General features: G+C 34.6%; 1 protein-coding gene across 5 annotated transcripts in view; it reads left to right on the top strand.

Moving 5' to 3' along the window:
• The window catches only part of LOC145504489 (uncharacterized), a 205,581-nt gene that overhangs the window by 93,812 nt on the left and 85,068 nt on the right, over positions 1-26,701 (top strand). For 3 of the 5 annotated variants that reach the window (XR_014052241.1, XR_014052242.1, XR_014052243.1), the window contains 3 exons: positions 16,310-16,407; positions 19,398-19,503; positions 19,998-20,090. The gene's annotated coding sequence lies outside the window, so the exon portion shown is untranslated. Of the gene's footprint in view, positions 1-16,309; positions 16,408-19,397; positions 19,504-19,929; positions 20,091-26,701 lie in introns of those variants that run through there. The other 2 variants (XR_014052240.1, XR_014052246.1) reach the window with 2 other exon arrangements.

Genomic DNA, 26,701 nt, shown 5'->3' with positions numbered 1-26,701 from the left:
TATCATTCTACTTTCTTATTTCTTTCTTTTCATGAAAAAATGTGAAAAGCTAGTAGACTGACTATGTGAAGATGATGAAGCACTTCTTCCTTAATAGTTACCTAGTGAGTTGGTTTTTCTCCATTATTCAACTTTTTATAGGTTTCTGATCATGAGGGGAGGGAGGTGGGTGGGGGGTCCAGGAAGGGGAACACATGTAAACCCATGGCTGATTCATGTCAATGTATGGCAAAAACTATTACAATATTGTAAAGTAATTAGCCCCCAACTAAAATAAATAAATTTATAAAAAAAAACAACAACAACAACAAAAAAGAAATTAACTGAAAAAAAAAAAAAAACAAATGATGAGACTAAGGCTTAGTGAGCATTGAAGATTTGGGGTCCCTGGGATTTTGGGCAAGTGGGCAATGTGTAAAGCTTTAAGAATGTGATTGGAAAAATTCTTATTCAATCTACAAGACCAGTATTTTTATAAATATGTACCAAGCAATATTTGCCAAAACGTAGCAAAAGATATTAAATTCTGGTATGATATGAGCTTGACTGTTTTGCAATAAAGTCATAGCTGAGTCTCTGCTGTGTGCTCAGTCTGGATACATCTAAGGATCACACAAAGTACACCCAGAGAACAGTGTTCACCCTACTATCTATGCATTTCATAATTTATTGTAAAGCTAGATTACATTTGTTATTAGTAGAACTGTAGGCAGTTATCAATATATTCTTCCTTTTTTTTCTTTTTATGTACTTTCCTCCTTATATTCACTGCATTTCTTAAATTTTATTGAAGGATAATTGCTTCACAGAATTTTGTTGTTTTCTGTCATACCTCAACATGAATCAGCCATAAGTATACATATATCCCCTTCCTTTGAACCTCCCTCCCATCTCCCTCCCCATCTCACCCCTATAGATTGATACAGAGCCCCTGTTTGAGTTTCCCGAGCCATACAGCAAATTCCCATTGGCTATCTATTTTACATATGGTAATGTAAGTTTCCACGTTACCCTTTCCTACATCTTACCCTCTCCTCCCCTCTCCCCATGTCCATAAGTCAATTCTCTATGTTTGTTTCTCCATTGCTGCCCTGTAAGTAAATTCTTCAGTACCATTTTTCTAGATTCCGTATATATGTGTTAGAATATGATATTGCTCTTTCTCTTTCTGACTTACTTCACTCAGTATAATAGCTTCTAGGTTCATCCACCTCATTAGAACTGATTCAAAGGTGTTCTTTTTATGGCTGAGTAATATTCCATTGTGTATATGTACCACTACTTCTTTATCCATTCATCTATTAATGGACATTTCAGTTGCTTCCATGTTCTAGCTATTGTAAATAGTGCTTCAGTGAGCAATGGGATGCATCTGCATTTTTCAATTTTGGTTTCCTCAGGGTATATGCCTAGGAGTGGGATTGTGGGGTCATATGGTGGTTTCATTTCTAGTTTTTTAAGGAATCTCTATACCATCTTCCACAGTGGCTGTATCAGTTTACATTCCCACCAACAGTGCAAGAGTGTTCACTTTTCTCCACACACTCTCCAGCATTTATTGTTTGCAGACTTTTTGATGATGGCCATTCTGACTAGTGTGAGATGATGTCTCACTGTAGTTTTGATTTGCATCTCTCTAATAATGAGCGATGTTGAGCATCTTTTCATGTGTTTGTTAGCCATCTGTATGTCTTCTTTGGAGAAATGTCTGTTTAGGTCTTTTTCCCACCTTTGGATTGGGTTGCTTGTTTTTCTGGCATTGAACTGTATGAGCTGCATGTATATTTTGGAAATTAATACTTCATCAGTTGTTTCATTTGCTATTATTTTCTCCCATTCTGAGGGTTGTCTTTTCACCTTGCTTATAGTTTCCTTTGCTGTGCCAAAGCTTTTAAGTTTAATCAGGTCCCACTTGTTTACTTTTGTTTTTATTTCCATTACTCTAGGAGTTGGGTCATAGAGGATCTTGCTTTGATTTATGTCATCAAATGTTCTGCCTATGTTTTCCTCTAAGAGTTTTATAGTTTCTGGTCTTACATTTAGGTCTTTAATCCATTTTGAGTTTCTCTTTGTGTGTGGTGTTAAGAAGTGTTCTAATTTCATTCTTTTACATGTAGCTGACCAGTTTTCCCAGCACCATTTATTGAAGAGGCTATCTCTACCCCAGTGTATATTCTTGCCTCCTTTGTCAAAAATAAGGTACGCATAGATGCATGGGTTTATTTTTGGGCTTTCTATCTGGTTTCATTGGTCTCTATTTCTGTTTTTGTGCCGGTACCATACTGTCTTGATGACTGTAGCTTTGTAGTATCACCTGAGATCAGGAAGGTTGATCCCTCCAGTTCCATTTTTCTTTTTCAAGACTGCTTTGGCTATTCGGGTTCTTTTGTGTTTCCGTATGAATTGTGAAATTTTTTGTTCTAGCCCTGTGAAAAATGTCATCGGTAGTTTAATAGAGATTGCATTGAATCTGTAGATTGTGTTTGGTAATATAGTCATTTTCACAATATTGATTCTTCCCATCCAGAAACATGGAATATCTCTCCATCTGTTTTTGTCATCTTTGATTTCTTTCATTGGTGTCTTATAATTTTCTGTGTATGGTTCTTTTGTCTCCTTAGGCAAATTTATTCCTAGATATTTAATTCTTTTTGTTGCAGTAGTGAATGGGATTGATTCCTTAATTTCTCTTTCTGATTTTTCATTGTTAGTATATAGAAATGCAATTTCTGTGTATTGATTTTGTATCCTGAAACTTTGCTAAGTTCACTGATTAGCTCTAGTTAAGTTTCTGATACTATCTTTAGGGTTTTCTATGTAGAGTATCATGTCATCTGCAAACAGTGAGAATTTTACTTCTCCTTTTCCATTCTGGATTCCTTTTATTTCTTTTTCTTCTCTGATTGCTGTAGCTAGGACCTCCATAACTGTGTTGAATAATAGTGGTGAAAGTAGACACCCTTATCTTGTTCCTGATCTTAGGGGGAATGCTTTCAGTTTTTCGCCATTGATAATAATGTTTGCTGTAGGCTTTTCATATATGGCCTTTACTATGTTGAGGCAGGTTCCTTCAATGACCATTTTTTGAATAGTTTTAATCATAAATGGGTGATGAATTTTCTCAAAGGCTTTTTCAGCATCTATTGAGATTATCATATGGTTTTTGTCTTTCAAGTTGTTAATATGGTGTATCACATTCTCTGGGATAGACCCACATCTTAGGTTACAAATCAAACCACAGTAAATTTAAGAAAATCAAAATCATATCAAGCATCTTCTCGGATCACAATGCTATGAGAATAGATATCAATTACAAGAAAAAAAACTAAAAAACACAAACACATGGAGATTAAACAATACATTTCTAAATAACCAACAGTTTACTGAAGAAATCAAAAGGGAAATCAAAAATTTCTAGAAACAAATGACAATGTAAACATGCCAACTCAAAACCTATGGGTTGCAACAAAAGCAGTTCTATAAGAGAAATTTATAGCAATATAGTCCTGCCTCAAGAAACAAGAAAAGCATTGAATAGACAACCTAAATTTACACCTAAAACAACTGGAAAAAGAGGAACAAAAACTCTTCAAAATTAGCAGAAAGAAAGAAATAAAGATCAGAGCAGAGGTAAGTGAAAAAACAATGAAAGAAAAATAGTAAAGATTAATAAAACTAAAAGCTGGTTCTTTGAGAAGATACACAAAATTGACAAGCCTTTAGCCAGACTCATCAAGGAAAAAGAGAGAAGAATCAAATCAGCAAAATTAGAAATGAAAAAGGAGAGGTTACAATAGACAATGCAGAACTACAAAGGATTATGAGAGACTATTAGGAACAACTATATGGCAATAAAATGGATAACCTGGAAGAAATGGACAGATTTTTAGAAAAGTTCAGTGTTCCAAGACTGAGCCAGGAAGAAATAGAAATTTTGAACAACCCGATTACAAGCACTGAAATTGAAGCTGTGATCAAAAATCTCCCAAAACAAGAGCCCAAGACCAGATGGCTTCACAGGAGAATTCTATCAAATATTTAGAGAAGAGTTAATGCTTTAAATATCCTTCTAACACTCTTTCAAAAAATTTCAGAGGAAGGAACCCTTCCAAACTCATTCTACGAGGCCACCATCACACTGGTGATACCAAACCAGACAAAGACCAAAACCAGACAAAGACAACACAAAAAAGAAAACTACAGGCCAGTATCACCTATGAACACAGATGCCAAAATCCTCAACAAAATTTTAGCAAACAGAATTCAGCAACAAAAAGCTCAAACACCTCGATCAAGTTGGGTTTAATTTATTCCAGGGATGCAAGGATTCTTCAGTATATGGAAATCAATCAATGTGATACATCATATATTCACTTTTGATATTCATTTTTCAAACTAAGCTGTTCATTGGTAGCTTGAAATAGAAAAAGTAATGGGCTGTGTAGCCAGTTGAACCAAGTCTTGCCAATTTTCCAATGCTATCATGCTGTGTCTGTAAATATATAGGATATATTTATTTGTATGTATGTCTTTTATATAAAATGGATTGATAGATATTTACCAGGCAGTGGTATGTTAGAATTTGCTTTTAGAGTTTGAAATAGCATTTATTATGAAACAGAAGTATTGTTTTTTTAAACTGGTGTTTAACCACTTTTAAACTTCTATGATTACTGAATAGAGAAGTCATATCCTAAAATTATGATAATACATATTCAGTAGGGACACATTAGGTATAAGGGACTTTTATCTGAAAATATTATGTCCTTTTCCTTTTGTAGTACTTACATAGGCGCTCTCTTCAGCTCTCCTTTTTCTTTGTATTCATCTCTTATAAATACCAGTGACCTCTCCACTTATTTGTTCACAGTGATTGTTAAATTTACATCCTCATTTCCAACCTTCTTTTAAGTCTTACTATGGATGCACCCAACCTCAAATTTCACATGGACATTTTCACTGAATGTGTCCTCTTCATCCATAGTTGACATTAACAAAATGAATGTGTAGTCTCTCTTCCCTTGACTGAGTTTGCTTTCTGACAACCCTAAATCTCTTAATGTGCTGCCTGAAACTACTTCTAGCATATTGATTACCAGATTTGATTTTGGCATTTTTGTCTGACCAAAGTAGTATGCCATCCTTCCCACTGATGGTTGTGCCTTCCTTCCTAGGATATGTGTCAAAACTCACATAAAAGTGTTTTATAGCTGATTTAATTAGCAAAGGATAACAAGTATGTTATGCTTCCCTGTTATTTACTTCTGCAACATGGAGTGTTTGTTCTTTTGTAATATCAGTCACTAAAATTTATTTTCCTGATATACTTCAAGTTCAAGAGCAGGGTCATTGTCTATAAGACTTGCCATTGGGCATGTAACACAGCACCTTGCATGTTATAGGTGCTTTAATAAATGCTGGTGAACAGGTAAACAACCTAAAAATGCTGTTAGTAACATTTAAAATTTTTCTTGAAAATTCTTATTTCCCTGTACCAGAAGGAATGGCTTTTGATTATTTTAAAAATGTAACGTATACCATATGCCCAAAACTTAAGCTCTTCATCTTCTTCATTAATTGATATTTCCAATACTTTTGCTTTTACATGCACTAAAGATATTCATATAGCAGCTTCAATTTTACATTCTTATTAATATAGTTTACAGTTAAAATATTATTTAGAAATTCTGATCAGAATCATGTACTATCTTTCTGGTGCCTTCTCCAAGTGTTTTGAGTTTGGGCCTTCTCATTAGCTCTTGAACAGTGAGCTTTCAGTTTTGGAAGCAAGATGCATGAGCCTGGCACCAGGTCAGCCAATGTCCTCCTGCCATAGTTTTCATGCTGGCCGAAGTTCTCAAGTTTAAGGTTCTTTTAGGGCCTTACTTTCAACAAATACCATTTAATGCTTAGAAAAAGCTGAACTTTTGAGAGAAAGAGGACAGGAAATGTGTGGCAGTGCCACATATTTAAGGCAATGTAGGTTAGCAGCTAATAAAAATCATGTGACAGTAAGAAGATGGTTCAATTTTTCACTTGGATAATTCCTCTACAGAAGTCTTAATAGCAAACTCACAGAGTGTTCTGCTTCATACAACAATCTTCTGACTTAAGAAAGATCTAAATAGCAAAGAGTAAAACATAATAAAGCCTGGTATTTGTTTTAAAAAGTGACTGTAATTGAGCAGTGTTTAAACTTAGTCATCTGTTTATTAACTAAAGCCTCTGCATACCTTTCTCTGTAGATGTTTAGCAAAGAGCAGTCTGACAAAATGCATTAAAACGTGGTTCTGACTCACCAGAAGTTTAATCTTATTAGTGAGTTCTAGTATAGCAGAGAGATGAATAGGAGCATCATGTCCTTAGGAAAAATCAGAAACTTTCAGGTTTCTGAAGACAATTTATAGTTTATAGCAAAATTAAAACATGCATTATAATAGTTTCTGCAGTTTGGTGTCATGATAAATAGTTAAAATTCTTGAAGTTGGATGTGAATATTTTATTGAAATACTAATCTCCTAGGAATTTTGAAAAACTCTATTTAGATTATTTTACTGTCTTTTATTAAAATAATCATTTTCACAGCAACTTTAGCATGTCTTGATGTTTAAAAGTTTTGGGTTTAATTATGTAGCTGCAGAATAATAATTACAGAAGCATAAAGTGTGTACCATGTAGACTACATAGTAGATCATAGAAAAAGCAAGAGAGTTCCAGAAAAACATCTACTTCTGCTTTATTGACTATGCCAAAGCCTTTGACTGTGTGGATCACAATGAACTAGAGAAAATTCTAAAGAGATGGAAATACCAGACCACCTCACCTGCCTCCTGAGAAATCTGTATGCAGGTCAAGAAGCAACAGTTAGAACTGGACTGCAATGGTTCCAAATTGGGAAAGGAATATGTCAAGGCTGTATACTGTTACCCTGTTTATTTAACTTCTATGCAGAGTACATCATGAAGAATGTCAGGCTGGATGAAGCACAAACTGGAATCAAGATTGACAGGAGAAATATCAATAACCTCAATTATGCAGATGACACCACCCTTATAGCAGAAAGTGAAGAGGAACTAAAGAGCCTCTTGATGAAAGTAAAAGAGGAGCATGAAAAAGCTGGCTTAAAACTCAACATTCAAAAAACAAAGATCATGGCATCTGGTCCCATCAGTTCATGGCAAATAGATGGGGACAAAATGGAGACAGTGACAGACTTTATTTTCTTGAGCTCCAAAATCACTGTGGATGGTGACTGCAGCCATGAAATTAAAAGACACTTGCTCCTTGGAAGAAAATCTATGACCAACCTAGACACTGTATTGAAAAGCAGAGACATCACCAATGGCTGATTCATGTCTGGTGTATTCATGTATGGTGAATACCACCACAATATTCTAAAGTCATTAGCCTTGAATTAAAATGAATGTTACTTAACAAAAAAGAAAAGCAGAGACATTGCTTGCTGACAAATAATATGAGAACTGAACCATAAAGAAAGCTGAGCACTGAAGAATTGATGCTTTTGAACTGTGGTGTTGGGGAAGACTCTTGGAAGTCCCTTGGACTGCAAGGAGATTAAACAAGTCAATCCTAAAGGAAATCAGTCCTGAATATTCATTGGAAGGATTGATGCTAAAGCTGAAGCTCCAATGCTTTGGTCACCTGATGCAAAGAACTGACTCTGATGCTGCATAAGAATTAAAAGAGACATGTGTACCCCAATGTTCATCACAGTACTGTTTATAATAGCCAGGACATGGAAGCAACCTAGATGTCTATCATCAACAGATGAATGGATAAGGAAGCTCTGGTACATATACACAGCCATTAAAAAGAATACATTTGAATCAGTTCTATTGAGGTGGATGAAACTGGAGCCCATTATACAGAGTGAAGTAAGCCAGAAAGAAAAACACCAATACAGTATACTAATGCATATATATGGAATTTGAAGGATGGTAACGATAACCCTATATGCGAGACAGAATAAGAGACACAGATGCATAGAACAGTCTTATGGACTCTGAGGGAGAAGGTGAGGGTGGGACATTCTGAGAGAATAGCATTGAAACATGTATATTATCATATGTGAAACAGAACACCATTCCAGGTTCGATGCATGAGACAAATGCTTAGGGCTGAGGCAATGGGATGACCCAGAGGGATGGAATGGGGAGGGATGTGGGAGGGGGGTTCAGGATGGGGAACACATGTAAACCCATGGCTGATTCATGTCAATGTATGGCAAAAACCACTACAATATTGTAAAGTAATTAGCCCCCAACTAAAATAAATAAATTTATTAAAAAAAAAAGATTGAGATGACAAAAGATGAGATGGTTGGATGACATCACCTACTCGATGGACAGGAGTTTGAGCAAGCTCTGGGAGTTGGACAGAGCTCTGGAAGTTGGACAGATGGACGGGAAAACCTGGGGTGCTGCAGTCCATGAGGTCGCAAAGAGTCGGACATGACTGAGTGACTGAACTGAACTGAACTGATGTAGACTACAAAGACCTACAGGACCTTCATTAAATACTTCACTCTGGTTAAACTGAAATATCTGGATAAAAATTAAATGCCAATGTGTATGAATTTCATTTTAAGTACAGTAGACGTGAAGGTTCTATGTCTTTTATGCAAAATGAATGTTATGTGCTATCCTATTAATTTTAATCCTGACAATAATCTTGTAGAATATGAAGACAGTGTGTCTTGGAAATACTAAAAAATTTACCTAGAGCCAAAGACAGTAATGATTGATGGGGCTAAGTTTTACAATTGTGGGCTGTTTTCTGAAATGAATATATATTATATGTGTGTATACATAGTTTATATATATATATAGTCCAGAGAAGAAAATAATAATGTGAGATCTGTTAAGCAGCTATATTTAATGGAAAAAGTGGATTTAAATATCTGTTTCTAGGACTGGAATAATTTAGGCAGGAGGAGGGAAAGAGATTGAGCTCTCCAGAGGCAAAGGCACAAGCCACAAAGGAGGCATTTAAGAGTTCTCTTCTAAACAATGGCTCTTTTGATCCTTTTTATTCTGTTCCTATACCCAGTGTCCTATTGCAGAGCCTCATCACCTCATATTTGAATGATTATTGGAGACTTTAAATCAGACTCTGCAGTAGTATTTCTCTTCTTCATCTAATACAGAAATCAGATTAATTTTTTGTGCATTCATTCATTCATTCATTCACTCACTGTACATGTACTGAATGAATACCTACCTACTATGTGCCAGGAGCTATGCTGGGTGTCAGAGATCTATAAGTTAAAATGTTGTCTCAAGCCTTCTTGGATGTCTTAGTCACCAGTGAGGAAATAGTTTGGCATATGGTCCTAAAGCTTAGATGAGAAGTCTATATTTCCAATAACAGTTTCAGAGTAATCTTCAAATTGGTGATAATTGAAATTGTAGGTGATTGTTTACGTGGTAGAAATAGAGAAAAAGGATAAGAAACCTGAAAGAAAGACAAAATTTTTGAGGGTGATAAATTTGCTCAGGAGAGAGAGAGTGCAGGGGAAGAAGGAGCAGGTTGTATTCAGGAAGTCCAAGAGAATAAGAATAGTCAACAGAGGAGATGCTACTCAGATGTCAGTGGGATTTGTCTTACCAATCACTCCAGTCAGCACAATGTATTTAGAAGTGTTCTGGGTGAGAGATTGGAGAGCTCAAGTTCAGGTTCCAGGTCTGCACCTTTGTAGCTGTATAAATTACATCCAGGGTAGGCAAGGCAGGTCCTTGAGACCTTTGCCTAATGTGCACATTTGTTTTCTAGACTAGGAAACCTAGACTGTGAATCAGATGTGATTAATGTTTCACGTATGATGCAGAATAATATTCTTTAAAAAAAGTACAATAATGTTGACTTTTTCTAGGCTTTGTCTCTTGTGTCCTTAAGGGTGATTATAGAAGGATAAAACAATAGTTGGTGGGGGATTATCCAGGCAACTACATGAGGCTGGATTGAGCTGATAACCTAGAGCTCTGACGCTTACTTCCCGGGCTTCCCAGGTGGCCCAGTGGTAAAGAATCTGCCTGCCAGTGCAGGAGATGCAGGAGACACACGTTTGATCCCTGGGTCAGGAAGATCCCCTGAAGGAGGAAATGCCAACCCATTCCAGCTCTGTCCTGGGAAATCCCATGGACAGAGGAACTTGGCAGGCTACAGTCCATGGAGTTGCAAAGAGTCAGGCATGGTTGAGCACACACACACACACACACTGACACCTACAAGCTGTATATTAAGAGAATTTAAATTTGAAGAAGAAAAATAATTTTTTAAGTCTTTTTAGACACATGGGTCCAGAAGTGTTATCTTACAGTATTTTTAGTTGAACTTTAATCCCCTTGTTCTCATTAGTTTTTGGAAACAAATTAAATTGGACATTCTAAGTTCCCTTGGAGGCTTTAGTACAGATATATTTGCTTTATATTTAGCCAACTTTCTGTATGTAGTAAAATGGCCTTCATAAAAACACTGTGGAAATTAAAGATTTTTATTTCCTAACAAACCTGTTTTCCAACAAAATTATCATGAAGTTATTCACTGTAGAATTTTAATTTGCACCACGGTGGCACGACTTGGCTTAATGGGACAAACAATCTTAAGAAATAAAAATTTATATTATCCTTTTTAAAGTTTTTGACTTGTAAAAATGCACTTTATTTTCTAGAGCAGTTTTAGGCTCACAGCAAAACTGGGTAGAAGGTACAGAGATATCCCATTAACTCTCTTGCCCCCATGAATGCACTGTTGTTTGTTGTTGTTTAGTCACTAAATTATGTCTGACTCTTTGTGTCCCCATGTGTCCCCAGGCTCCTCTGTCCATAGGACTTTCCAGACAAGAATAGGAGTGGGTTGCCATTTCCTACTCCAGCGGATCTTCAAGACCCAGGGATTGAATCTGCATTTCCTGCTTGCAGGTGGATTCTTTACCACTGAGCCACCAGGGAAGCCCAACCCCCTTCCCCTGTTCATGGGTGGCCTCCCCACTATGGACATCTACAACTTAGTAGTATATTTGTTAGAACCGATAAACCTCCACTGACTGACACATCTTTGTCACCCAGAGTCCATAGTTTACAATGGCGTTCATTTTCAGTGTTATGCATTCTATGGCTTTGGACAAATTATGATGACATATATTCACCATTATGGTTTCATACAGACTAGTTTCATTGTCCTAAAAGTCTTCTGTACTGTGCCTGTTTATCTAGGCTTCCCCTCTAAGTCCTGGCAGTCACTGACCTTTTACTGTCTCCATAGTTTTGCCTTCTCTAGAATGTCATATAATTAGAATTATATAGCCTGTAGTCTTTTCAGATTGGCTTTTTTCACTTGGTAATATGCATTGTTTCCTACATGTATTTTCATTTTTTGAAAACTCATTTCTTTTTAGTGTTGAATAGTATTCCATTATCTGGATGTACCACTATTTATCCATTCACCTACTGAAGGACATCTTGATTGCTTGCAAGTTTTGGCAATTATTTAGCTGCTATAAACATTCATGTTCAGGTTTTTGTGTGGACATAGTTTTCAGTTCCTTTGAGTAAATACTCAGGAATGTGATTTCTGGATCTTATGGTAAGAGTATTGCAGTTTTGTAAGAAAAGTCCAAATTGCCTTCCAAAGAGTGGGTCCCATTTTGCATTCCCACTAGCAATGAGTAGAAGGTCCTATTGTTACACATCTCCCAAACATTTAGGGTTGTCAGTGTTCTGGATGTTGGCTGTTCTAATACAGGCATACCATGGAGACATTGCAGGTTCAGTTCTAGACCACTACAGTAAAGCAAGTCACAATCATCTTTAAATTTCCAGGTGTTTATGAAAGTTATGTTTATACTATTCTGTAGTTTATAAGTGTACATTATGTCTAAAAAACAATGTATGTACCATAATTTTAAAATGCTTTATTGCCTAAAAAATGCTGCACCGTCATCTGAGCCTTCAGTAAGATGTAATTTTTTACAATAGTAACATCAAAGATCACTGATCACAGATCACTGTAACAAATATAATAATAATGCAAAAGGGTTGAAAAACTGTGAGAATTATCAAAATGTATCACAGAGGGGTGAAACGAACAAATATTGTTGGAAAAATGGCATCAGTAGACTTGCTCAATTTAGGATTACCACAAACATTCAATTTGTAAAAATGCATTATTTACTCAGTAAAGCAAAGCACAAGCTCAGGTAGCCTGTGGTTGTGTAGTGGCATCTTGTTGTTTCCCTGATGACATATGATATGGAGCATCTTTTCATATGCTTATTTGTCATATGTACATTTTCTTTGGTGTCTTTTAAGGCCTTTGGTTCATTGTTTTAAATTTGGGTTGTTTATTTCCTTATTGTGGAGTTTTAAGAGTTCTTTGTATGTTTTGGATAACAGTTCATTGTCAGATATTTCTTTTGCAAATATTTTTTCCCAGTATACAACTTGTCTTCTCATTCTCTTGATAATCTCTTACACAAAGCATAAATTTTTAATTTTAATGAAGTCCCACTTGCTAAGTCTTTTATAGACTGTGCACATGGTGTTTTATGACCAAACCCAAAGTCATCTAGATTTTTCTCCTATGTTATCCTCTAGGAATTTTGTGTTTTGTATTTAGGTTTGTAATCTTTTTTTTTTTTTTTTTGGCCATACTGCACAGCTTTTGAGATCTTACTTCTCTGACCAGGAATTGAACCTGGTGAAACTACTGGACCACCAGGAAATTCCCTGTAATCAATTTTGAGTTCATTTTTGTGAAAGGGATGAATAGTCTATCTAGATTGATTTTTTTTTTTTTGCATGTGGATATCTGGCATATGGAAATGGTTTCAGCACCATTTGCTGAAAAGGCTGTTTGCTCTATTTTATTGCCTTTGCTCCTTTATTAAAGATGAGTTGACTGTATTTATATGCATCTACTTCTAGGCTTTCTATTCTGATGCACTGATATATTTGTCTCTTCTTGATTACTGTAATTTTAGATTAAGTCTTGAAGTTAAGTAGTATCCATCCTCTAACTTTGTTCTTTTTCTTCAACGTTGTGTTAGCTATTCTGGGTTTGTGCTTCTCCATATCAACTTTAGAATAAGTTTCTCCATATCTGTAGAACAATATGCTGGGATTTTGATTGGAATTGGAAATATGGATTGAAATGGAAAGAACTGAGAGCTTGAGAGTATTGATTTTTCCAACCCAAGGACATAGACTATCTCTCCACTTACTTAGTTTTCCTTTAATTTAATTTATCAACATTTTCTAATATTTCTCATAACTATTATATATACATATATATATATGTTTTGCTAGTTTATGCCTAAATATTTTACTTTTTGGGTGTTAATTTAAATGGTATTGTGTTTTTAAATTTCATAATATATTTGTTTGTTACTAGTGTATGGGAAAGTGATTGTATATTTGATCTTTGATTTTGAAAACTTCTATATAATTGCTTTTTAATTCCAGGAGATTTTGTTGATTATTTAGAATTTTCTAAGTAGAAAATTTTGTTACCTGTGGGGAAAGACAGTTTTATATTTCTGTATGTCTCTTGTTTCCTTGCCTTGCCTTACTGTGTTAGCTAGGACTTCAAGTACAATGTTGAAAAGGAATGGCCACAGGGTGTATTCTTGCCTTTCTCCTGATCTTAGTAGGAAAGCTTCTAGTTTCTCACTGCTAGATATGATGATAGTTGTAAGATTTTTGTAGATTTTCTTTTTTTTAAATCACATTGAGAAAGTTTCCTTCTGTCCCCAGCTTACAGAGTTTTTATCATGAATATGCATTATATTTTGTCTAATGCTTTTTTTCCTGCATCTACTGATATGATATTTTGTTTGTTAGCATATTTATGTGATAGATTATATTAACTGATTTTTGAATGTTAAATCAGTCTTGCATACCTAGGATAGCTCACACTTGGTTGTGGTGTGTAGGTCTTTTTATAGTATGTTATTCTTGGTTTATTTAAAATAAAATAAGAAAATTATCTCAAGTGACAAGTTTTCAAGACAATGTTGGACAAATTTGATTAAAACACAGAGATATATAAATAGATAGATCTATGAAGATTTAACATTGAATAAATAAGTGGAGAAGAGTGAGATCTTATGCGAGCTGTATATATTATGAAGTTGATACTGGAATGGAAGAGTCTCAAAGGGAAAGAGATTTTTACAGCAAAATATAAGTAACTAGAGTACTGCATTATCACTATATCCATTCTTTGCTGTTACACCTGAGGAACTAAAAAAGGTGCGTGTATCATAGTATTTTCTTTAAATTTCACAGATGTTTATTATAAAATATTACTTTGGAAAATCATATTTAAATTTTCTAATGCTTAAAATTTCTGTTTTATTTTTAACCTTCTTGAGTTCTGTGACAGTGCTATCATATTTCTGCTTTTAAATATGTATTTTTTCTTAATCATTGTATTAAAAATAAAATATATTCTTAGTTCCTTGGTACCAATTTTCTTCATCATTTGGTCTTGGCAAGAATTTTGTTTTTACTTTCCTGGTTTGTCACAGTACAGCTAAATATGACCCACTGTGCTGCTTAAGAATAAATATATACAAAAATAGAATAAGAGAAATAAAATGAGTCAGTAAATATTTATATGCATTTAAAATAACTGATAGTATACTAAACATTTAAGATAGACTTTGTGGCAATTATTTATCCATTTTTATATAAAGGAAGAAGAAATAATAGAGTACTAGTCAGAATCCTTTTGATCATGTATCTGCTTTTATATATAGAAAGAATAACAGAAATAATAGAATATTTAGTCAGAATTCTTTTGGTTGTGTATTATTTTATAAAGAAAGGATTGAAGAATAGTAGTGTAACAGATAATTAAACAGATAATAGTATAACAGATAAGTTTGGTTGCAAATAATTAAAAAAATCAATGAATCAAAGCATAATCAAAAGCCCAAGCTTCTGGCAGGCATTACTCACAGTGGCTGAGGAATAAGGATGCTAATCTGATGAAGAGGATGTGAGTGAACACCAGCAGTATTTATTTCGTGTGAGTCTATAAAACGTTGTAAGAATACTCCATTCTGCTTTGTGTGATAGACTGTGTCATACTGGACCTCCATTCATGCCTCCTCCCCGTTCCCATATCCCTTGGTAGTCCAGTCCCACACTCATGGCCAAGTGACTTGCTAAATGGGACAATAGCAAAGATGACATAAATAGAAGTTTGAAAACTTCTTACACTTTGAAAATTGTCCACTCTTGTTCCTGGAAATACTTCTGCCATCATGGAAAGTGGCCTCAGCTGACCTGCTGGAGGACGACAGACAAGGTGGAGAGAGTCACCAGCCATTCCAGCTGAGGCTCCAGACATGTGAGTGAGGGGATCAAGATGTCCAGGCTCAGCTTAGCTGGTTCTGATCAGGAGAGTTAATCAACCATAAACACTATGAGAAGTTATAAGTTGTATCTGTGTGACACACGATACGTTTTGGTGTGGATTGTTATCAATTAGCAAACACTAACTGATACACTGTGTCATGATATACTTATTTCTTTCCTTGAGGAAATTGAAAAACTGTTCTACTGATGATGCCTTACAAAGCATTTAAAGACTGAAAAGTGGGAAAACTTGGATCTAACATTGACATTTCATTCTTGCAGTTTGTTTGATCAGAATAATCAGTGACTCACAGTATGACTGAAGCATAAATGAGAACACTTTGAAGTTCAAGAAATGAAGTAATATGCATATTATTAAATGTGATAATATTTCACTTAATATATGTTTAAGGAAATGTCACCAACAGTGGTAGTCAACTTCATTTGAAATTCAGAACATTGAAGTCAATTTTTAAGCATTTTTATTGTGTTAAAGATAGAGGAAACAAAGAATAATCAAAGTTTGACTATATACACATGTAATGGATATATTTTGTAATAATGCAACTTTAGTGTTTAGCTCACTATTACCTAGCAAGACTGAAATTTTAAGTGTTGGTTTAGTTATTTTGAACCTACACTGAAAACACATGTAGCTCATTTTAACATAAAATGGATAATTTAAAAATTAGGTGAATCCCCCCTATAATGCACTCTTTTCTCTCACCTCTCTCCTCATTATGGTTATTTGTCTATTTGTCAAATCTTTGATGAATTGAGTAGAGTGAGTCAGTGTATGTGTGTGTGTTTATACATGGACAATAATAATGGACATTTAATCTTCTAAAACAGTATCAGGTGTATATATTGCCATAACAATATTCAAAATTCCCTATGTTTATTTCTATTTTATTTATGTTTTACAGATGTAAAAATCGAGGCCCAAAGATATCAACTAGATTGCTGGTTGCATAATTATTTAATGGGAAGCCAGATCTTGAATTCAGATCTTCTGAATTCCCAGGTAAGTTATGCTCACATCTTTATTTTCTCTCCCTCTTAGTCTCATATGTCATAGAATATGGATATTGATTTATAATTGATACTTTTTATAAATATTAAAATATATATTTATAATTATGTAATATATCCAACACATAAAAGTAGCCATTTAAAACTAGACAATTTAGATGCCATTGACAAATATTTTGGACTTCCCTAGTGGCTCAGATGGAGAAGGCAATGGCAACCCACTCCAGTACTCTTGTCTGGAAAATCCCATGGACGGAGGAGCCTGGTAGGCTTCAGTCCATAGGGTCGCTAAGAGTCAGACACGACTGAGCGGCTTCACTTTCACTTTTCACTTTCACGCATTGGAGAAGGAAATGGCAACCCACTCCAGTGTTCTTGCCTGGAGAATCCCAGGGACGGTGGAGCCTGGTGGGCTGCCGTCTATGGGGTCGCACAGAGTCGGACATGACTGAAGCGACTTAGCAGCAGTAGCAGTGGCTCAGATGGTAAAGCATCTGCCTGCAATGCGGGAGACCTGGGTTTAATCCCTGGGTTGGGAAGATACCCTGGAGAAGGAAATGACAACTCACTCCAGTACTCTTGCCTGGAAAAGTCCATGGATGGAGGAGCCTGGTAGGCTATAGTCCATGGGATCTCAGAGTCGCACATGAGCAACTTCACTTCTCATGAAAAAATATTTTTGCTTCCAGGTGTAAGGTACTCTAGTTAAACTATTAAGATTCTATGAGAATACAGCCACATGAAATGTCTGAATATCTGCCTGTGTGTAGTAGCATAATATATTTTAACACTCAACTCATTATTTCCTAGGGAACAGAAATTCCCTAGAAATATTGTAAGGTGTAGAGAATGACATGAATGGCATCATTTTCAGCACATTTTTAAGGATAGAGAGAGTAAATTAAAAGTAGAAGTGTAAAAAGTAGAGTATGTTGATGGTTTTAGTAAAGAAGTGATTGCAGTTGTAAACAAAAATGAAACCCCTATCTGGGAGAAAAGTAATTTAGCTTCATGAACAGCTGTACCTCAGAGGGTCAGGCATATGAGCAATTAAAAGTAAACAAGTTGATTTTAATATGCCTCAGTAACTGTGATTGATCTTACAGTGTTGTTGTTGACTATACATCAAGAAACAATTTAGGATTCAGTTTAAAACAAAGTTTATAATCCTTGTTTAATAGATTCTGGTACCCCAGGCCATGCAGTGCTGTAAAAATGATTAAAATGTGCCCTGTCTCTATGTAATCTATAAAACCTCTCTCTAAAATTAGTTAGGTTCCAAAGACTCCTCAGCAGGCCTGGCAGTGCCAGGTCTGTAGAATTCCAAATAAGCCATCTATCATTATTTCCATACACAAGCTTCATTAGACTCCTCATTCTTTATCTTATTAGCACCAAAGTCAGCTAAACAATCAAACCAAAAGATTACCTTTAACAGTACCTAGTTAAACCAAAATGTACATCAAGATGTTCTTAATGCAATATATCAAAATGCAGAGATAAGACTGTCTAGAAGGCCAATGAAGGGTTATCATTAAAAAATAAAAATACCTTCAATTATAAATTTAAAGAAAAATTTTAGGTAACATGTTAAAGTGATGGATTTATTCTATTATTGAGTTTGGTGGACACAAAAAGTCCTTGTTAGTTAGGTTATTTAAAAGCAATATTCCTTTGTATGTTATGAAATTGAAGTTTTAGTTTTTATGAAATGATGGGCAAGATCAATAACTGGAATTATTTCAAATTCTTCTTAAGATTATGACTCTCACAGAAGCACATGCTTTCTGAACTTTTAAAAAAAATATCACATTTTTGTCACTAACGCTTTATGAGAGAGCTCTTTACTTTAAAGGAGTTAGTGTAATCAAAGGCTTTAGCTATGATTTCTATAGCAAAAAAATGTGAAGTTTAACTTTAATGTACATAAAAGTTCTATTTAACTGGTTGTGACTATTCTTCTTTGAAGTTAAAGTACTATAAGCTCAAAAAAATGTGCTAATCTTATCACTCAGCTTATTACATGCATAAAACTATAAGTTAACTCAATAGCTCTGCATATGGTCATTATTTATAATTTGCTCAACTCTTTTATTTTACTCTAATTTTATATACTCAGATAAACTTAATGGTCAATAGTAATTAATTCCTATACCCATAATTAGAATGTATATGAGTATGTTACATGCTTACCTCAATCTGATATCTTTTGATTCTCTTTTCTGATTGAAAAATAAATTAATGAATACTTATTTTTATTTCTATTGGATCAGTTTGGTGTCTATAATAAAGTACTCTGATGATTATTAGAATGAAAAAAATCTCTTCTTGAATATTTGTATTTTAATAACTCCTCAGAATATTTTGTCTTAGCTATGTACATGATGAATATGAAATATTTATTGGTGACATTATACGCCAGACACTGTTTGTGAACTTGATGGCCCTTCTAATCCCTTCCAAGTCAGCAATGCACTTTTACTGCTATCATTATGTTTATTTCCACTTGGTACTTTTGGATCAAAATGTTTCCTCCTGCACATCTCAAATGCCTCATTCCCACTGTCACTGGGATATATCACTTAATTAAGAAATGTAAATTGTGATAATGTTAAAAAAGGATTTGTTTTTGTTTACACTTAGGGCAACATATTGGAAGATAGAGAAAGAGAAATGTGACTTTGTATGCTGTTTTAAAGGAGATTTTAAAAGAACTCAAAGAATGATCAGGAAAGATGACAAAGGGGAGAAGGGCAAAGAGAAATTTAAAGAAAAGATATTGACTCAGAAAGTAATGAAGAGCTTAGGAAAAGGATGAAAGGCTTAGCTTTCTTACAACTGATCTAGAACATTTTGGAGAATCATGGCAGAGGAAGCATGATAACATCAATAAGCCTGATATTTATACTAATCAAAATCAGTTGAAAAATATAGAAAGGTGACATAGGTCTTTCAGTTTTTGTTGTTGTTTTTTCTTCTTAGAACTTAAGACTTACTTTAAAGAACAGACCATTTTATGTTCAGATTATAATATTATGGCACTGAGTGTAGTAAATCAAATTACTGGAAGATACTGGAACATTTCTAGGTAAGTACCTTAGGTGTTCAAGTATATAAAATTTAAGAATTGAAAGAATTTCTGGATTCAATGTTAGCTTTAATAATCAATAAAATAACTGTGACTGTAATAAAGAGTATTATTCTATAGAAATAAAGGGCTAAAATTTTTGATAATAAATGTAGACAGTAACTGCATATCACAAAGAATAAAAATGGACTTCTTTCAGCTGCCTTACATGGCTGTTTTTTAAGGGAATGGTCTTTATGATTTCTTTCCTTCTACTAATTTTGGGTTTATTAGTTGCTCTTTCTCTAGTTGCTTTAGGTTCTCTATTGGATTCTAACGCCTATAGTCCATACCCCACACTCCTTAGAACAATTCCAGTGGTGTAGAAATATTTAACCCCAGATTCATCTCCTTAACTCTTTTTGTTTTTTCCCATGAACATCTTAGGATCAAAATGATGCCTCAACTATACTGTATTTGGGCAAACCAGTGTCTTTTCCATGATTACTTTTTAGGCTTCCAGTTGTCTCAATTTAAGTGAGTGTATTTGGATGTCAGATAACCTATTTCGAACACTAGCTATGTGATTGCTTCCTCATCTGTAAAAGGTAATAATACTTATCTCAAAAAATTGCTTAGAGAAGTAAGTGTAAACTGCCTAGCAAAATATCTGGTACATATTAAGTACTCAATAAATGTTAATTATTACTATTATAGTTAGCTCCTGAATTGCTTTTTTATGGAGTTTGTAGCACTTAGGGCTGCTTATTACTGTGTGAATGCTGCTTCAAGTTTTGTTTGTTTCACAGTTTTACTGACAGGCAGTAATATTCAACTCCATTTCACAGTAAAAAAAAAAAAAAAATTCCTTTTTGAGTTAAGTGGAAAAGAACAGAAGATAAAGAATAAAACAAAAGGAAACTGCCAATGACACAACCACTGGCTGCACTGGGAGCTGAGCTAGAGGGGAAGTTTGGAGACAACTGTGTTCCTCTTTTGTTTCTACCTTTTCCCATGAGTCCCACTAACAGAGCCCTGCCCTGATGGCAGAAGGGAGGAGGGCAGGAGTCAGGGATGGCTCCTAGCTGTGGCGTGCTCTGCAGCGACCTGAGGGCAGGGGCAGTTACACGAAATACACCAAGCCCTGTAGAAGTAGGAGGAATGTCCATCACAGTTACCTTACTTAAGGTTCCAGTCTGGTGGCTCAGTTGGTAAAGAATCTACCTGCAATGCAGGAAACTGTCTGCAATGGAGGAGACCTGGGTTCAATCCCTGGGTCAGGAAGATCCCTTGGAGAAGGGAATGGCTACTTACTCTAGTATTCTTGCCTGGGAAATCCCATGGACAGAGGAGCCTGGTGAGATATAGTCCATGGGGTCACAAAAGAGTCAGACCTGACTTTGTGACTAAACAACAACAACATTCATTTATTTATGTATTTAAGATAGTTGCTAAATATTTTGTGGATGGTATAGATCATGAAAAAAATAAGACAGATTACCATCCTTAAAGGTTTCCAATCTGATGCTGCAGACAACCAACTAGATAGAAGTCCAGGTTGTGAGGAGAGTGTACAGTGAGACCATGAGGAGGGGAGGGGTGGGATGGAGGACAGTCTCAGGGCCCTGTGCAGGGCAGTGGATGTGAACCCATGTCCCCTGCATTGGCAGGAGGGTTCTTTACCACTAAGCCACCAGGGAAGGCCGTAAGTTCTATGATGCTGGTTGTTTCTAGAAAGGCCTTGTGGAATACTTCCCTCTACATTCCCTCCAGTCCAGTAGAATCACAACTTTTGTAGAATGAGGTAAGACAAGTCAAAGTTTAAATATTAAAGAAAATATTTCATGAATGAGGGAAAATGTAGAAATCTGTCTGGAACTGGTTGAGAGCAGTCATGCAGCACAATTTTAGTGCAAAGGAAACATTTTTTTTTTTTCCATAGCAAAAATTTATTAACATCATTTATCCTAGGTAATAGCTAGAAAACTAACTTTTTTATTCATTTAAAATCCCTCTGTCATCATTTCTAAACTACCTAGAGTTTTTTTTTTTTTTTTCCTTCTTTTTTTTTTATAAATTTATTTATTTTAGTTGGGGGCTAATTACTTTACAATATTGTAATAGTTTTTGCCATACATTGACATGAATCAGCCATGGATTTACATGTGTTCCCCTTCCTGGACCCCCCACCCACCTCCCTCCTCATCCCATCCTTCTGGATCATCCCATTGCCCCAGCCCTGAGCCCTTGTCACATGCATCGAACATGGAATGGTGTTCTGTTTCACATATGATAATATACATGTTTCAATGCTATTCTCCCAGAACGTCCCACCCTCACCTTCTCCCTCAGAGTCCATAAAATTGTTCCATGCATCTGTGTCTCTTATTCTGTCTCGCATATAGGGTTATCGTTACCATTTTTCAAATTCCATATATATGCATTAGTATACTGTATTGTTGTTTTTCTTTCTGGCTTACTTCACTCTGTATAATGGGCTCCAGTTTCATCCATCTCAGTAGAACCGATTCAAATGTATTTTTTTAATGGCTGAGTAATATTCCATTGTGTATATGTACCACAGCTTCCTTATCCATTCGTCTGCTGATGGACATCTAGGTTGCTTCCATGTCCTGGCTATTGTAAACAGTGCTGCGATGAACATTGGGGTACACGCGTCTCTTTCAATTCTGGTTTTCTCGGTGTATATGCCCAGCAGTGGGATTGCTGGGTCATATGGCAGTTCTATTCCCAGTTTTTTAAGGAATCTCCACACTGTTCTCCATAGTGGCTGTACTAGTTTGTATTCCCACCAACAGTGTAAGAGGGTTCCCTTTTCTCCACACCCTCTCCAGCATTTATTGCTTGTAGACTTTTGGATAGCAGCCATTCTGACTGGTGTGAAATGATACCTCATTGTGGTTTTGATTTGCATTTCTCTAATAATGAGTGATGTTGTGCATCTTTTCATGTGTTTGTTAGCCATCTGTATGTCTTCTTTGGAGAAATGTCTGTTTAGTTCTTTGGCCCATTTTTTGATTGGGTCGTTTATTTTAATATCCTCCTTTTGGGGTGTGGAACTAAAAGAAAAATAAACTCTAATTTTCAAAAATTCAAGGAACTTTTTCTTTTTACATAGTGAATTTCAAGATTTTTTCCATTTTTCTCAATGCGTAATTTCTAGTAGTAGGACAATTTATGTTTATGAAAATGGACCAAAGTCATAGATTTTACTTAATCTGGAGGTGGAGGTCTGCTGTTTTTTGTTTTTTTTTTTCTTAACAGATTTTTCCCCCAGTGTTTTACATTGAGCATTTACTTTTCTTTTCAATGAAGAGAATAAAATTTACTGAATCCCATGATCTATAATGTGTCTTAAATCAGATGCCTTTCACCAAAGAAGCGAGGTTATTTAATTTGCTTTCTAAAGAGAATTCCAGAGCAGTTGGTGCTTGGGTAATTGCGAACAAATAGAAAATATATTTTCAGGGTTAGCAAAGGTTGCCATTCCTTAGGGTGGCTACTCTCAGTCCTTTTCTCTGCTGGAGTAATACATAGTGGTCTCTAGAGATTATCCTAAGTGCAAAGGATAATAAAACTTGCTTTTTCAATTGAATAATACTCTGCCAACTTAGATTTGTCATTCGGTTGCTCAGGTTGTGTCCGACTCTTTGCAACCCCATGGACGTCTGCACGCCAGGCTTCCCTGTTGAACTTAGATTGAGAACATTTAAACTCTGCTTAGGTATTAGTATATGCATGCTTCAAGTGTTTCTTTTCCACTTGAAACCTTAGGGAAGGAAAAGTGGGTAGCTAAACAGTTGTGATTCCTTTGCCTAAAACTATAGATCTAATCTTATGTGAATGGAAGGAAACTTTCTGAGTAAATAAAATTACTGTATATGATTTTTAAATTCCTAGCTTTTAATTTTTTTAGCATGAGAAATGTCAAAAATACTTAGTGAAGCAAGAATAAGATGGGAATAGAAGTGCTAAAATAGAAAAGCCAAGCTCACTTTTGCTTTTTTCAGTCATTGTTTATTTATTTCTTTGTTAAAGTATTTTAAAAATTATTGCATTTGTTCACTTAATAATATATCTGGGTAATCACTACCTATCAGTTTATATGGATGCCATTCATCTTTTTTTCTGGCTGCATAGTACTCTTTCATAGAATATACCATAATTTATTGTCTTCTATGGTTGGACATTTTGCTTATTTCTAATATTTTGCTCTTGGTGAAATTCATAGACTTGGATTATTGCATTTTAAGAGATGCATATTTCTTCTACATAAATACCTAGAAGAATTCCTAGAAGGATTCTGTAAGTTGTGGGGCTTGTTTAAATGCAAATGTTATTTTGGATATTGCCAAATTCACCTCCAATGTATTTTCTGTTTGCCTTGCCAACATAGTGAGTTGTCAATTATGTAAATGTCTACCACTCTCAGGCAAGGAATGACATCACAATATCATCATTTTCATTTGCATTTCTTTTATGAATACAACACTGGTTATTCCATATGTTTAAGAAGAGTTTGTCTCGAGATTGTCATTTGTATTTTAAATTAGGCTATTTCTTGTGATGACTTGAAAAAGTCATAATATTTATTAATCTCATCATGTTTCTAGATTTGGCGTCATAATATATTAATCTTTGTTCTAATACTGATACATATATTTCTTTTACATTTAATCTTTTATTCATTTGGAATTTATTTTGGTTGTGATATGAGTTATGAATACATATTTTGCAAATGTTACATGTAGTTTCTGGAAGACACCTTGTATTAGGTTTAGAAACTTCCATTTTATTTATAGTTCTCTGAGAGTTATCATGAATGGGTGTGAACTTTATAAGCTACTTTTTCTGTATCATTTGACATGATCTTGTAGTTTATCTTTATGTGTTGTTAATATAATGGATTATATAACTTAATTTTAGGATTATCACTAGACTTGCATTCCCAGGAGAAAACCTACTTTATTGCTAAAATCTATTTGATTTGACTATATTTTTGAGAAGTTTTGTGTCTATGCTTTACATCTATTCTATAGTTTTTTTTTTTCCTTTTTTTTCAACTGTCCTTTGTCTTTTTATGGTACCAAGGAAATACTCATCCCATAGAATGAGTTGAAAATTGTTCCCTTTGTCTTTCATTTTCAGGAGGAGATGGCTTAGAATCGGTCAGAGTTACTCTTTATTGTTTGATGAAATTCTCCATTTTAGCTCTAATAGCCTGGGGACTTATTTTGAAAGGTCTTTAATTATGAGTTTGATTTCCTTGATAGTTATCATTCCATTCAGGTTACGTATTTCATCTTGGTGAGATTTGGTAGGTTTGATCTTCAAGAAATTGTTCCAACCCATTTAAGCTGTCAGATTTATATTGTAGAACTTCTTCAACCTGATAATGGACATTGTTAAAAAATCCACGGACAACATTATATTTAGTAGTTTCCTAACTTTGTCAACTAGTCAGTGATAACTACCCTTACAATTTCAGTTGCACTAACGAGCCTAAGGTGTTCTAATGAGGCAAGAAAAAAATCTACTTGATAAGGGAGTTTAACACATCTCAGGGTATAAAATTAATATATAAAACAATATATTCTTACTTGCTAAAATGAGTGGAAATTGAAGGGAAAAAATTTACAATTACATCAAAAACATGAAATACTTTAGCAGATATACCAGATTTGTATATTCAAAACTATAAAACATTTCTAAGATAAGCTTAAGAAAAACTAAACACATGAAGAGATATGCCATGTTTATAGATCAAAAGAAACAATATTATTAAGATTTTTTTGTTGCAAATTTATCTGTTGAGTTACAGAAATTCCAATCCGAATTAGAGCAGACTTTTTCCTTGTCATTATCCATCTGATTTTAGAATTTATATGGAAATGATCATTAACCTAAAAGTAAAACTTATAGCTCTTAAATTTCTAGAAGAAAATATAGAAGAAATTCTTTGGCTTAGATGAAGTTTTCTTAGGATCCAAAAGTAATCATTGTAGAAAAAAAGAGATTTTTTTCTATATCAAAATTAAAAACTTCTTTTCAAAAGCATTTTAACAAAATGAAAAGATCACCTAAAGGCTAGGAGAGAGTATTTCTAAACATGTCTTCAATAAGACATATTTGACATATAATTCTCAAAACTCAATAATTAGAAAGCATTCAATCCATTAAGAAATCACAAAAAGACTTGTACAGACACTGAACCAAAGAAGAAAAATGGCAGGCAAATAAGCACATAAAAAAGATGCTCACCATTATTAATCATTAGAGTGTATAGTACACATTAAACTACAATGAGATACCATTAAATACCCATTAGAATAGCTCAAACAAATAGACAAAAAACCAAATAACAAATGAGAATACTAAAAGCTGAAAAGTTGCAAGCTCATTGGAACTTTTCAGGTTGCTGGTGGAAATGCAATATTGTACAGCCGTGTACATAAATCATACAGCCCAGAGATTCCACTCCTAGATATATACCTGAGAGAAATGAAAACATGTGTCCACACAAAGACTAATTTTTATAGAAGCTTTACTCAAACAAAGTTAAAAATAATTAAAAATTAAAAATATACTTATTACCTATTGATGTGTAACAAATTACCTTAAACAGTGTTTTAGAACAAAAATGGTTACTATCTCATTTTTTTTCTAGGTCAGGAGCTCAGAGTGGCTTACCTAAGTGGTTCTAGCTTGGATCTGTCATGTCTCAGTAAGGGTAGTGGTTAGGACGTGGTGACCTGACATACTGACTGGGGATAGTGGATATCCCTCCATTATGGCCCCCTCACATAGCTGTCCAGCTGGTGTTGGATGTTGGCAAAAGGCCTCAGTTCCTTGTACTATAGGCATGTTCTTTTTCTACAGGCATGTTTAAGTATCCTCAGGGCATGTAAGTTGGGGAAGATGGACTGAATATGATTTTTTTAAACAAGGAATTTGGACAACAAATTATTTTGTCTGCATCTTAACTAATTTATTTCCATGTTATTCTTTGATTTGGAAACATGCATCAGGAATATACTATATACTACAAACTATGCTAGATGGTGGAAATGGCAAAATAAATGAAACATAGCTCCTGCCTTTAAGTAATTTCTAGTGTGTAGGAAAAGATAACATATAAAAAAATAGGCATAAAGCAGAGTTCTTAAAATACACTTTTTAAATTTATTAAATACATTTT

This window comes from Giraffa tippelskirchi, chromosome 1 (assembly GCF_054371585.1).
Source record: "Giraffa tippelskirchi isolate mGirTip1 chromosome 1, T2T-mGirTip1v1.2.pri, whole genome shotgun sequence".
Lineage (NCBI taxonomy): Eukaryota > Metazoa > Chordata > Mammalia > Artiodactyla > Giraffidae > Giraffa > Giraffa tippelskirchi.
The sequence above is the reverse complement of the archived record's forward strand: the minus strand, read 5'-3'. Positions and strand labels throughout refer to the sequence as shown.